At 42.2% G+C, this 15,540-nt stretch overlaps 1 protein-coding gene across 3 annotated transcripts in view; it reads right to left on the reverse strand.

Moving 5' to 3' along the window:
* LOC139531725 (polypeptide N-acetylgalactosaminyltransferase 11-like) overlaps positions 1-15,251 on the reverse strand; it is a 55,482-nt gene extending 40,231 nt beyond the window's left edge. The window contains exon 1 of one of the 3 annotated variants that reach the window (XM_071328450.1): positions 15,164-15,251. The gene's annotated coding sequence lies outside the window, so the exon portion shown is untranslated. Of the gene's footprint in view, positions 1-7,868; positions 8,024-14,882; positions 15,141-15,163 lie in introns of those variants that run through there. The other 2 variants (XM_071328451.1, XM_071328453.1) reach the window with 2 other exon arrangements.
* Between the last annotated feature and the right edge of the window lie 289 nt (positions 15,252-15,540).

The following is a 15,540-nucleotide window of genomic DNA, read 5'->3' on the forward strand; positions in this document are numbered from 1 at the left end:
TAGTTATTATAGGAATTATAGGACAATTTCTCTATACAATTTGTATTTCATATACCTTTGACTATTGGATGTTCTTATAGGCACTTTAGTATTGCCAGTGTAACAGTATAGCTTCCGTCCCTCTCCTCGCCCCTACCTGGGCTCGAACCAGGAACACATCGACAACAGCCACCCTCGAAGCAGCGTTACCCATCGCTCCACAAAAGCTGCGGCCCTTGCAGAGCAAGGGGAACAACCACTCCAAGTCTCAGAGCGAGTGACGTTTGAAATGCTATTAGCGCGCACCCCGCTAACTAGCTAGCCATTTCACATCGGTTACACCAGCCTAATCTCGGGAGTTGATAGGTTTGAAGTCATAAACAGCTCAATGCTTGAAGCACAGCGACGAGCTGCTGGCAAAACGCACAAAAGTGCTGTTTGAATGAATGCTTACGAGCCTGCTGGTGCCTACCATCGCTCAGTCAGACTGCTCTATCAAATCATAGACTTAGTTATAACATAATAACACACAGAAATATGAGCCTTTGGTCATTAATATGGTCGAACCCGGAAACTATCATCTCGAAAACAAGACTTTTATTATTTCAGTGAAATACGGAACCGTTACGTATTTTATCTAACGGGTGGCATCCATAAGTCTAAATATTCCTGTTACATTGCACAACCTTCAATGTTATGTCATAATTCTGGCAAATTAGGCGGCCCAAACTGTTGCATATACCCTGACTCTGCGTGCAATGAACGCAAGAGAAGTGACACAATTTCACCTGGTTAATATTGCCTGCTAACCTGGATTTCTTTTAGCAAAATATGCAGGATTAAAAATATATACTTCTGTGTATTGATTTTAAGAAAGGCATTGATGTTTATGGTTAGGTACACATTGGAGCAAGACAGTCCTTTTTCACGAATACGCAACGCAGGACACGCTAGATAAACTAGTAATATCATCAACCATGTGTAGTTAACTAGTGATTATGATTGATTGATTGTTTTTTTATAAAATAAGTTTAATGCTAGCTAGCAACTTACCTTGGCTTCTTACTGCATTCGCGTAACAGGCAGTCTCCTCGTGGAGTGCAATGTAATCAGGTGGTTAGAGCGTTGGACTGGTTAACTGTAAGGTTGCAAGATTGAATCCCCGAGCTGACAAGGTAAAAATCTGTCATTCTGCCCCTGAACAAGGCAGTTAACCCACCGTTCCTAGGCCGTCATTGAAAATAAGAATGTGTTCTTAACTGACTTGCCTAGTTAAATGAAGGATTAAAAGGTGTTTAAAAAAAATGTGTTATGAAAACTTGAAATCGGCACTAATTAATCGGCACTAATTAATCGGCCATTCCGATTAATCGGTCGACCTCTAATAATGACCATCGTTATGTTTGGAGGATAAAGGGGGAGGCTTGCAAGCCGAAGAACACCATCCCAACCGTGAAGCACAGGGGTGGCAGCATCATGTTGTGGGGTTGCTTTGCTGCAGGAGGGACTGGTGCACCTAACAAAATAGATTACATCATGAGGGAGGGAAATTATGTGGATATATTGAAGCAACATCCGAAGACATCAGTCAGGAAGTTAAAGCTTGGTCGCAAATGGGTCTTCCAGATGGACAATGACCCCAAGCATACTTCCAAAGTTGTGGCAAAATGGCTTAAGGACAACAAAGTCAAGGTATTGGAGTGGCCATCACAAAGCCCTGACCTCAATCCCATAGAACAATTGTGGGCAGAACAAAAAGTGTGTGTGAGCAAGGAGGCCTACAAACCTGATTCAGTTACACCAGCTCTGTCAGGAGGAATGGAACAAAATTCACCCAACCTATTGTGGGAAGCTTGTGGAAGGCTACCCAAAACATTTGACCCAAGTTAAACAATTTAAAGGCAATGCTACCAAATACTAATTGAGTGTATAAACTTCTGATCCACTGGGAATGTGATGAAAGAAATAAAAGCTGAAATAGATCACTCTACTATTATTCTGACATTTCACATTCTTAAAATAAAGTGGTGATCCTAACTGACCTAAGACAGGGAATTTTTACTAGGATTAAATGTCAGGAATTGTGAAAAACTGAATTTAAATGTATTTGGCTAAGGTGTATGTAAACGTCCGACTTCAACTGTATGCCAATTTTTTCTCAATTATGCTTTTAGATACAAAATGTCAACAATCCTTCCTCCAAGGGACTATATGGTTTACATTTTGGGAAATCACCCAAATCATGGTCTTTTTTTTGTCCTGGTTTCATGAGGAATCACTCATTAGGCCTAGTTGAAGTGGACAGACTCACAGTCTGCCAAATGTTACAGGAAAGACACCAAGTGCAACATGCTTTATGGCAAACCCATGGCCAACCTCAAGAGGTGAGTGGTCTAGTGGTTAGTGCCGCCACTCACAGCCCATATGTAGCCTGTACTGCCCCACTGCCTTTTGACCAAAATAAAGACATTGTTTTAAAGAGGTGGGAATTGTTTTTTGCATCAGCACATCTAGGTGGTACCAACGTATGAGAAAGAATCCCAATAGTTTCTACTTTCGTAAATAAACAAAGGAAATTAGCAGGAATGCAACAATATCGGAATCGGACGATATTAGATAAAAATGGCAACATTGATATGTTTAGTTTAACGCTGATGTGCAAAACCGATGTCAAAGCTGACGCGCACACCTATATGACGTATTGACACCACGTAAAATGTTGCACTACAATGTGCAACACAGCATTCCTAACCTAGCCCACAATGTCTGCTGTGTGGATCGAGCAGTCAACAAGTCGAGCAGTCATTTGAAAGAGTAAGAAAAAAATTAAGAAAAATGTCCTACCGGAGTTACACAGTAATAGCGTCATAACTGACATACTATGTAACGCCGTTTGGGTCTTTGCGCGTCAAAAACCGCGTCAAATAAGCTTTTAATTTGACACGTGAAATAAGAGTTCTATTATAGAATGTTGTGTATTCTGAATTTACACGTGCAAGCCAAGCGTCCACACTACTATCAGTAGCACTGTCAAAGCTGTACAAAAGTCTGCAAACAAGCAAACACTGACCATGAACGATGTGTTTACAATACCACGTTGGTAATAAAGCATTATTTGTTTGATCGCAAATTCTGGAGTAGCTAGCTTTAGCTTGCACCAATACAACCAGCCTGAAAACAAATGACCAGTAGAAACTGCAGTCATTTATTATTTTAGCAATGATTTAGGAATCCTTGTGAGTAAGTATTAGCTAGGTAGAACTTGTTGTTTGCCTATTGAAATTGAACTTCAGTTCATGAAAATAAATAGCTAGCCAGCTACTTAACCTTGTTGCCCACAGCTAACGTTATAAACAGCCAGCTAGCTTCATCTGGCTAGTGATGCTCGACTGGACAGAGTTATGTATTGTAAAGCTAGCCACAATAAGGATTAGGCACAATAGTGGAATTTGCGGTTTGCCTTCAAAATAAAAGCACCTCTTTGAAAGTGATGCAGAAGGTTACAATTGGTGTAATCATGCCATATTTAGACTAGATGTTAAACAAGGTTGGAATGTGAAGCAATGAAATGGTGTATCAGACGACTCTGTGACACCCACAGACCAAAACCGTGAAGAGTTTATGCAAATATTAGTGTTGTAGCTCTTATCGCGGGACTGTGACAAATCACCTTCCCAGTCAGCCTATTATGTGTATTTATTGACATTCATATTGCACTGTACAGCTTTACCTAAAGATTGGGGATCAATGATATGGGGTATCAGTCTACTCAATACCCAAGATACATATTTTTTCCCCCAGTTATCAGACTCCAAAACATCCACACCGTATTGTTTTTCCTCGGGAATAGTGTTCAATACACATAGGTTGACAATAAATGAGTCCTGCAATAAGAGCTACAACGCTAATGTTCTCTGGGTGTCACTGAGTAGACTGATACTCCATGCCATTGATCCACAATCCATAGGTAAGGCTGTACAGTGAAATAAATATGCCCCCAATGCAATTCTAAAGTATAATACATCCAGTGTGATTTCAACAGATTGTCAAATTAACAAATTGTCTTTTGTTGATTTTATATAAACATTCCAACCTCATTTAGCATGATCTATTCAATTATGGCATAATTCTACTATTTTTAGTCATTTGCATCACTGTCAATGACATACTTTGCTAGATTCACATAGATGGGTCTGAACACCATTAATCAAATAAAAGCTCTTATAATTTAGGGTTATTTTAGATGACACCTAGCTAACTATAGCTACTGAAACAGATGTAATTGTGTTATGTTTTTGGGGAAGAACATTGTTTGCATCCATAAGCTAGCTAGCTTTTGTATATATATATAACCAGCACTGTGCGAGACAACTTTACCAGCATCATAGCATATGTATCGATGAATCGTTGTGACATATGAAATCCGAGTGATTGATTACACTATGTGTAATAACTACATCAATTAATGAACGCGTTAAATTATTATGTGCAGTCATATTCAGGTCCTGATTGGTCAAATAGTGTTATTTGACACGTCAAATAGTGTTATTTGACACACAAAGACCCAAACGGTGTTCCATAGTATGAGAAATCCTGGTTGAGAATGAAACAAATGAACAACGAAACAGCACAGCAAGTAAGTGAAAGAAATAGGTTTTGATTATGTTTTACTGGTAATGGGGACATACGTAAATGCCAACAAAATAACTTTTTGGTCAGTGTGGTGTGTGTGTGTAACCTTTATTTAACTAGGCAAGTCAGTTAAGAACAAATTCTTATTTACGACGGCCTACCCCGGATGACGCTGGTACAATTGTGCGCTGCCCTGTGGGACTCCCAGTCATGGCCAGATGTGATACAGCCTGGATTCGAACCAGGGACTGTAGTGACACCTCTTGCACTGAGCTGCAGTGCCTCAGACCGCTGCGTCCGTGTGTGTGTGTGTGTGTGCGTGTGTGTGTGTGTTAACTATTTAACTGTACTGGAATGCTTAAACATTTTTAAATATCGGTTATAGGTATAGTTTTTTTTGGCAAGTAAAGACTAGACTAGTTTATATGCTAGACTAGTTTATATTTCTGCGGTCAGTAGTATAACAAAAAAGTTATAGCTGATGTTAAAATGTTGATAGCCGTTTATTTCCCAGAAAGAGAGAACGTTATAAGGACAAAGTTCTTTTGAATTTCACCAACAAGTTAACCATTAACCACCCACACACACAAATGCATGAGAGAATAAACCCCAAAAAGATAATATGAATAGTTAGGCCAAGATTCATATACTAGGCTAACACAAAACTATTGTACTCAGCAAAACAAGTCTGTTAAACACATAAATGATTAGCGTAAATGTATAACCAAATAGGCCTAGTTCAAGAGGAAAACCCTGAGCTACTCTTGGTCTCAAGTGAGCTGACCTGAGGCTGGGGTGACCAGCTACTGATTTAACAAACCAGAGACGATTCAGGAAAGAATACTAGATCATTCTTTGCTAAACTAAGCAGTTGTATTTCAAAAGTATAAAAACAATGAACACGCTTCAGAATAAACCAGTTAGTAAGGCGATCTAAGGCTATGATTTAGGCTCGCTAGATGACTATTTGACGGCTTGGGACTATATGGTTCTATCTGCAAAAAAGACGATTGAGATAACTGGCTATAAGGTTCCGAACCCTCATTCGTACTGTACCTTGCATAGAGTATCATCTCCCATATTCTCATGTTTTTGACTCAATGTCAAACCACCCCATGCTTTTATAAACAAGGCAATAGACAGTACTTTTGCTCTTGAGCTCTGACAGCTGGTCAAATAACAGGACTATCAACTGTGGCTAGCGCTGTCCCATTAGGTTGACTACAGTATGTCTGTGGATCAGGGCTCCAGACTGTCCCATTAGGTTGACTACAATATGTCTGTGGATCAGGGCTCCAGACTGTCCCATTAGGTTGACTACAGTATGTCTGTGGATCAGGGCTCCAGACTGTCCCATTAGGTTGACTACAGTATGTCTGTGGATCAGGGCTCCAGACTGTCCCATTAGGTTGACTACAGTATGTCTGTGGATCAGGGCTCCAGACTGTCCCATTAGGTTGACTACAGTATATCTGTGGATCAGGGCTCCAGACTGTCCCATTAGGTTGACTACAGTATATCTGTGGATCAGGGCTCCAGACTGTCCCATTAGGTTGACTACAGTATATCTGTGGATCAGGGCTCCAGACTGTCCCATTAGGTTGACTACAGTATATCTGTGGATCAGGGCTCCAGACTGTCCCATTAGGTTGACTACAGTATGTCTGTGGATCAGGGCTCCAGACTGTCCCATTAGGTTGACTACAGTATGTCTGTGGATCAGGGCTCCAGACTGTCCCATTAGGTTGACTACAGTATGTCTGTGGATCAGGGCTCCAGACTGTCCCATTAGGTTGACTACAGTATGTCTGTGGATCAGGGCTCCAGACTGTCCCATTGATCCATGGCTGAAGGGGCCAGCGCAAAACAGCTGCTAACTGTAGCCTAAACATTAATGAGAGTTAGACCTAGGCTATGTGCGCTAATGCTACTTCAGGACAGTAATTGAGGCCTGAATGCTCAATGCTTGTCACAAATTAGGCGAGTTGCTCTCTTGACACTTTCTAAATGGAAAAGGCTTAGATGGTGTGTGAAAGAAGTGGAAAGGACATTAACTTTAAAAATGACTGCCTGAATTTATTAACAAAATCAATATTCATTTCAGAAGAATGCGGGTGTTTCACACGAAGGAGGAGTTAAGTGCTTTTTGAGGCCAGAGTTTCTCAATTTGAGATGAAGGGGACTGTAAATTAAAGTTGGCACCGAGCTAAATGGGATTCATCAGATGTAGCCACAGTGGTCCAGAGGGACAAGGCTGTTTTAAATTGTACCACAGAAAAGAGAACAGAGCCTTGCTAATTCAGTTCCCTTCTGGTTTCAATTTAGAAAATGGAACGAGCAAGTTCAAATATACTTGCAGTCTGTCTCTCTCTCTAGCGTAGTCCCGTCACACACACACCCCACACTTTTACATGAATAACAACTTTTTTCAAATATGCTGAACTGGCCCCATTACAAAGATTAACGGCTAGAAAAGGAAAAAAACACAGTGTGGTCTATAATTAGCCACCTGGAGCCTTTCTCCAGCTGAAACAAAAACATGCCGTTAGTATAATCTGAAGCTGCCATATTGCAGCGGTGATTTGGACTGTATGGCTGCCTGTCACACCCGAGTCAATACTTTGCAGAAGCACCTTTGGCAGCGATTACAGCTTTGCACATCTGGATTTGGGGATTTTCTCCCTTGCAGATTGTTGTTGTGTGTATGTGTGTGTGTGAGAGACTTAAGCCTTGTTCACACTGCAGGCCATAGTGCTCAAATCAGTTTTGTTTTTCAAATCGGATGTGTGTGTTCAGACAGCATTCATTTGCTGACATGGCTACGCCAGTTGTCATAGTAACGATGGGTGTGCGCACAGTGTTCTAGGCTGATTGGTGTTGGTGCTTCCCATCACTCAGAAGTTATGTAGCAAGCGTAGGTGACAATGCCTGCTATGGACTTTTCCCCAGTCATAAGATGATCCAACTTTTTGGCTAGCCACAGCAGTCATCTAGCTAGCTAGGTAGCCATTTAGCTTTCTAGCACATTCACTCATTTGTTTGTAAACAATTCACAGAGTAGCTAACAAGCAACAAGATTGAGGGCAAATAAAAAAAACTTCACGGAAAATACATCAAATTTAACCATTCACACACACAAGTCCCATGGTCAGTAATCAGATTTGTATTTGGCTCCATGTGAACTACAATTCCGACACTGTGTTTTAACGTTTAGAAAAGTAAATCAGAATATGCCGAATAAGAAAAGATACACTTACTGTAGCAGTTTTGCACAGATCCACAAGATGTGTGCCTTCAGCTGACGAACTACACTTCCTCCACAGCTATGCTTACACATAAGTGTTCGGAGCATGCTAGATAGATAATTAGCACAGGTGGCAGCCTAGGTCTTCGGTCCGTCTTCTGTAAACAAGCGATGTAACATGGAGATATGGCCATGTGGTAACAATAACCCTATCCAAAGGCGTGTAGTAATTTAAGCTTTTGCTTACTTCTCACTGATATGAAAGATACAGTCTTTATGTTTCCAAGAATGTACTGCAAGCGATGCGTGTTAATGTTTAGAGCAAGCGTTGAGGCTCTTAACAAAACTCCCCCAGTCAGAAGATACCATTTCTACCTGCATGTCACCTGTGCAACTAGAGGCGAAAAAACTGTAGATCACCTTTACGCCACAGACACATACAAAGCTCTCGCACTCCACTTGACAAATCTGACCACAACTCGATCCTCCTGATTCCTGCTTACAAGCAAAAACTCAAAACAGGAAGTACCAGTGACATGCTCAATAGAGAAGTGGTACGATTCTACAGCTACAGGATTGTTTCGATAGCACAGATTGGAATAAGTTCCAGGATTCATCAGGTGGCATTAGTCACCGGCTTCATTATTAAGTGAATCGACGTTGTCGTCCCCACAGTGACCGTACGTACAGATCCCAACCAGAAGCTATGGATTATAGGCAACATTCGAAATGAGCTAAAGACTAGAGCTGCCGCTTTCAAGGATCAGGACACTAATCCGGATTTTCATAAGAAATAACGCTACGCCCTGCGATGAACCATCAAACAGACAAAGTGTCAATACAGGACTAAAATCGAATCTTACAACACTAGCTCTGACTTTTTGGATGTGGCAGTGCTTGCAAACTATCACGGATCACAAAGGGAAACCCAGCCGTGAGCTGCCCAGTTACACCAGCCTACCAGACGATGCTACCAAGCAACACCAAACCATGCTTGAGAGAAACAGCTGTTCCGGACGACTGTGTGATCACCCTCGCTGTAGCCGATGGGAGTAAGACATTTTATTTTCAAACTCTCGCTGACCCAGTCCGTAATATGTTTCAAGCAGACTACCACAGTCCCTCTGCCCAAGAACAGCAAGGTAACCTGTCTAAATTACTTTCACCCCATAGCACTCACATCTGTAGCCATGAAATGCTTTGGCTGGTCAGTGCTCACAACACCATCATCCCAGACACCCTGGAGCCACTCCAATTCGCATATTGTACCAACAGATGACACAATCTCTATTGCACTCCACACAGCCCTTTCCTACCTGGACAAAAGGAACACCTATGTGAGAATACTGTTCATTGACTACATCTCAGCATTCAACTCCACTAGAAAGGTCTATTGAGTGCTGACGTCATTTCCTGTCACAACTTGTGAGCTTGTTTACGTGCTGCTGTGCATTTTGTTGCTAGCGTTACTTTGCTACCTGCCAACTTTGCGTTTTTTTATTTTTTTTTATTCAACTTATTCACCCAGGACGCTTTATCTGGACAGGACCTCCACCAGCCGAAGCCATGTAGTAACATGAACACTAGGCATTCTAATTGCAGTCGCTGTACTCATAATATACAGGAGAACAATCGCCTTATGGTGAGGATAGCCGTGCTGCAAGCCCAGCTTCAGAAGCAATCGTTAGACAAGGGTAGGAAAGGATGAAACAGCGTCTGTGCCACAAATAAGTACAGATAGTAGTATAAATCACCTCGCACAGTCCCCGCAGCCAAACTATTTTCTCATGGCTTCTTGAAGGAAATGCTCAACCGGTGTCGCTCATTCAGCCGACAAACTTTCAACCGGTTCTCCCCATTAAGCAGCGAGTCGGAGTCAGAGGCCGAGCCTTCTCTGGTCTCTCCTCCACCCATTACGAAGCCTCCCACCATTAGCTCAGACAAATTGAAAGCCCTAGTCATTGGCGACTCCATTACCCGCAGTATTAGACTTAAAGAATCATCCAGCGATCATACACTGTTTACCAAGGGGCAGGGCTACCGACATTAATGCTAATCTGAAGATAGTGCTGGCTAAGGCTAAAACTGGCGAGTGTAGAGTATAGGGATATTGTTATCCACGTCGGCACCAACGATGTTAGGGTGAAACAGTCAGAGGTCACCAAGAGCAAAATAGCCTCAGCGTGTAAATCACCTAGAAAGATGTGTCGGCATCAAGTAATTGTCTCTGGCCCCCTCCCAGTTAGGGGGAGTAATGAGCTCTACAGCAGTCTCACAACTCAATCGCTGGTTGAAAACTTTCTGCCCCTCCCAAAAGATAGAATTTGTAGATAATTGGCCCTCTTTCTGGAACTCACCCACAAACAGGACCAAGCCTGGCCTGCTGAGGAGTGAAGGACTCCATCCTAGCTGGAGGATTGCTCTCATCTTATCTATGAACATAGACAGGGCTCTAACTCCACAATGAGATCACCAGCCTGCCAGCTTAGTCTGCCACTAGCACAGTCAGTGTAGTCAGCTCAGCTATCCCCATTGAGACCATGTCTGTGCCTCGATCTAGGTTGGGCAAAACTAAACATGGCGGTGTTCGCCTAAGCAATCACTGGAATAGAGACCTCCTCCATTCCTGTCATTATTGAAAGAGATTGTGATATCTCACATCTCAAAATAGGGCTACTTAATGTTGGATCCCTCACTTCCAAGGCAGTTATAGTCAATGAACTAATCACTGATCATAAACTTGATGTGATTGGCCCAACTGAAACATGGCTTAAGCCTGATGAATTTACTGTGTTAAATGAGGCCTCTCCTCCTGGTTACACTAGTGACCATATCCCCTGCGCATCCCGCAAAGGCGGAGGTGTTGCTAACATTTACGATACCAAATTTCAATTTACACACACAAAAAAAAAAAAGGGCTGCGTTTTTGTCTTTTGAGCTTCTAGTCATGAAATCTATGCAGCCTACTCAATCACTTTTTATAGCTACTGTTTACAGGCCTCCTGGGCCGTATACAGCGTTCCTCACCGAGTTCCCTGAATTCCTATCGGACCTTGTAGTCATGGCAAATAATATTCAAATTTTTGGTGACTTTAATATTCACATGGAAAAATCCACAGACCCACTCCAAAAGGCTTTCGGAGCCATCATCGACTCCGTGGGTTTTGTCCAACGTGTCTCCGGACCTACTCACTGCCACAGTCATACTCTGGACCTAGTTTTGTCCCGTGGAATAAATATTGTGGATCTTAATGTTTTTTCCTCATAATCCTGGACTAACGGACCACCATTTTATTACGTTTGCAATCGCAACAAATAATCTGCTCAGAACCCAACCAAGGATCATCAAAAGCTGTGCTATAAATTCTCAAACAACCCAAAGATTCCTAGATGCCCTTCCATACTCTTTCCACCTACCCAAGGACATCAGAGTATAACAATACGTTAACCACCTAACTGAGGAACTTAATTTAACCTTGCATAGTACCCTAGATGCAGTCGCACCCCTAAAAACAAAAAACATTTGTCATAAGAAACTAGCTCCCTGGTATACAGAAAATACCCAAGCCCTGAAGCAAGCTTCCAGAAAATTGGAACGGAAACGGCACTTCACCAAACTGGAAGTCTTACGATTAGCTTGGAAAGACAGTAACATGCAGTATCGAAGAGCCCTCACTGCTGCTCGATCATCCTATTTTTTTCAACTTAATTGAGAATAAGAACAATCCTACATTTATTTTTGATACTGTCGCAAAGCTAACTAAAAAGCAGCATTCCCCAAGAGAGGATGGCTTTCACTTCAGCAGTGATAAATTCATGAACTTCTTTGACGAAAAGATCATGATCATTAGAAAGCAAATTACGGACTCTTCTGTAAATCTGCATATTTCTCCAAAGCTCAATTGTCCTGAGTCTGCTCAACACTGCCAGGACCTAGGATCAAGGGAGACACTCAAGTTTTTTTAAATAATATATCTAAACACATTGATGAAAATAGTCATGGCCTCTAAACCTTCAAGCTACATACTGGACCCTATTCCAACTAAACTACTAAAAGAGCTGCTTCCTGTGCTTGGCCCTCCTATGTTGAACATAATAAACGGCTCACTATCAACAGGATGTGTACCAAACTCACTAAATGTGGTAGTAATAAAGATTCCATCGATCGCCACATTCTTTTGGAGAGATTGGAAACCCAAATTGGTCTACACATACAAGTTCTGGCCTGGTTTAGATCTTATCTGTCGGAAAGATATCAGTTTGTCTCTGTGGATGGTTTGTCCTCTGACAAATCAAGTGTAAATGTTGGTGTTCCTCAAGTTTCCATTTTAGGACCTCTATTGTTTTCACTATATATTTTACCTCTTGGTGATGTCATTCGGAAACATAATGTTAACTTTCACTGCTATGCGGACGATACACAGCTGTACATTTCGATGAAACATAGTGAAGCCCCAAAATTGCCCTCCCTGGAAGCCTGTGTTTCAGACATAAGGAAGTGGATGGCGGCAAATGTTTTAATTTTAAACTTGGACAAAACAGAGATGCTAGTTCTAGATCCCAAGAAACAAAGATCTTCTGTTGGATCTGACAATTAATCTTGATGGATGTACAGTCGTGTCATATAAAACAGTAAAGGACCTCTGCGTTACTCTGGACCCTGATCTCTCTTTTGACGAACATATCAAGACTGTTTCAAGGACAGCTTTTTTCCATCTACGTAACATTGCAAAAATCTGAAACTTTCTGTCCAAAAATTATGCATAAAAATGTATCCATGCTTTTGTCACTTCTAGATTAGACTACTGCAATGCTCTACTTTCCAGCTTGACTAGAACCACATTTTTTTATCATATTACTGGCTTCCTTAAGGCTAGGGCTGATTAAGGTTTTACTGCTAACCTACAAAGCATTACTTGGGCTTGCTCCTATCCATCTTTCCGATTTGGTCCTGCTGTACATACCGACATGTACGCGTCGGTCACAAGACACAGGCCTCCTTATTGTCCCTAGAATTTCTAAGCAAACAGCTGGAGGCAGGGCTTTCTCCTATAGAGCTCCATTTTTATGGAATGGTCAGCCTATCCATGTGAGAGGCGCAGACTCGGTCTCGACCTTTAAGTCTTTACTGAAGACTCGTCTCTTTAGTGGGGCCTATGATTGAGTGTAGTCTGGCCCAGGAGTGTGAAGGTGAACGGAAAGGCACTGGAGCGACGAACCGCCCTTGCTGTCTCTGCCTGGCTGGTTCCCCTCTCTCCACGGGTATTCTCTGCCTCTAACCCTATTACGGGGGCTGAGTCACTGGCTTACTGGTGTTCTTCCATGCCGTTCCTAGGAGGGGTGCGTCACTTGAGTGGGTTGAGTCTCTGACGTGATCTTCCTGTCTGGGTTGGTGCCCCCCTCGGGTTCGTGCCGTGGGGGAGATCTTCTTGGGCTATACTCGGCCTTGTCACAGGGTAGTAAGTTTGTGGTTGAAGATATCCCTCTAGTGGTTTTGGGGCTGTGCTTTGGCAAAGTGGGTGGGGTTATATCCCGCCTGGTTGGCCCTGTCTGTGGGTATAGTCGGACAGGGCCACAGTGTCTCCCGACCCCTCCTGTCTCAGCCACCAGTAATTATGCTGCAATAGTTTGTGTCCGGGGGCTAGGGTAAGCCTGTTATATCTGGAGTATTTCTCCTGTCTTATCCGGTGCCTCTCTCTCTCTCAGGACCTGAGCCCTTGGACCATGCCTCAGGACTACCTGGCCTGATAACCTGACTGGTCCCCAGTCCACCTGGTCATGCTGCTGCTCCAGTTTCAACTGTTCTGCCTGCGGCTATGGAACCCTGACTTCACCGGACGTGCTACCTTGTCTCGGACCTGCTGTTTTCGACTCTCTCTCTACCGCGCCTGCTGTCTCTAACTCTGAATGATTGGCTATGAAAAGCCAACTGACATTTACTCCTGAGGTGCTGACCTGTTGCACCCTCTACAACCACTGTGATTATTATTATAACCCCGCTGGTCATCTATGAACATTTGAACATCTTGGCCATGTACTGTTATAATCTCCACTCGGCACAGCCAGAAGAGGACTGCTAGGTTTTTACCTAGGTTCCTTGCCATTCTAGGGAGTTTTTCCTAGCCACCGTGCTTCTACATCTGCATTGCTTGCTGTTTGGGCTTTTAGGCTGGGTTTCTGTATAGCACTTTGTGACGTCGGCTGATGTAAAAAAGGGCTTTATAAATAAATTGCAATCTGGTTTATTTTTCTGCATTGTATTATAATACATGGTTGTTTTTACTAAGCTTGATATCCTTAGTTTGAGGTCTAAAATATGAGCGTTTTAGTCATGAAGAGCTGGTTTGTCAACCATCGGCAGTGTTTTCACAGGCAGGTTCAATGCACCTCCGTGGCATTATAGCCTTAGAGGACGCTAGAAATTCGGTGTAGCTAACGTTCTAGCTAGAATTAATACGCTAGTATACTGACGTAGCTGCACGCGCAGAAACTTCACTAACTTGTTATTATATGGTAGCTAAACATAATGCATGGGTGCATTCAGGAAAATATCTACAAGTAGTTAACTTTAACTAAAGTTGGCTATTGTGTAAGGTCAACTAAAAAGCTAGCTAGTTGGGTAACGTTATAGTTAGTTGCCAGGGATCAATAGTACACTGACGTTACAGTAGCACGCAAACTAGTTACAATCGCTATTGGCTGATAATATGCATAGCAATTTAGTTATATCTATCTTTAGCAAAGCTGAGTGGCAAAGTTCTAGTTTCTAGCTAGTTAGTTAACATGCAATACAAGACACGCTAGCAAGTTAGTTACTTTGCTTTAACTAACACATGAGTTGACATGTAATTATGGTCATTCATTGCAGTGATAATAACAAGCAATAAGCAAATAACGTCAGCTAGTTTTGCTGCCCGCTAGCTATATATCGCGAGCCCTCAAATCGCCTATGAGCGAGACCCGAAGCAACTCGAAGGAAGATTGTCATGCCAACATTTCTGAAATGAAAAGTGTAATGTAAACTTACGATGAACTTGCTTCATGGACATCCTAATGTGTCTATGTTGGTGTTGCAAATTCAGTTGGCTAGGTAAACAGACGGCAGCAAGACCCAAGTGCTACCTCCCCACCTTTACTACACAACGCAACAAGCACCCTCGTGACACAAAACTACATACACCCCAATGATCCCATCCAAATCCTTTCCTATCTGCTTAACCATTATTTTACTTCGGTTTACAACAACCAAATGCACCAAGTAAAATGGCTATAGCTAACGTTAACTAGATACCATTTCTAATGGATTACCTTGGAGTGCAGTCTCTCTTACATTGTGTGGGTCTGTGCAGTGGCGGTGATACTAGCAGTTGCTAAAACTGGATTACCCAATCAGATATGAGCAATTCACACAGTTCAGACCAATCAAAACTCGAACAAACCTGCAGTCAACTAGTGTGAACCATAGAGATTGATAGAGGATTCATCTTTGTATCTGTGCCACTGTAGACATTTTCCAGTACAAGGGCACACTGACGTCACGCAAAGACTAGCGCGTCTCTTAGCCATTCTTACCCATTCAACAAACATTTACGTTTTTATTACTTCTAAACAAAATAACCTTTTTAGGATGTCATACACTTACAATTAGGTTTTGTTTCTTGCTTGAACAGTCGCTAGGATTATAT

Source organism: Salvelinus alpinus, chromosome 10 (genome assembly GCF_045679555.1).
Source record: "Salvelinus alpinus chromosome 10, SLU_Salpinus.1, whole genome shotgun sequence".
In the NCBI taxonomy this organism is placed as follows: domain Eukaryota; kingdom Metazoa; phylum Chordata; class Actinopteri; order Salmoniformes; family Salmonidae; genus Salvelinus; species Salvelinus alpinus.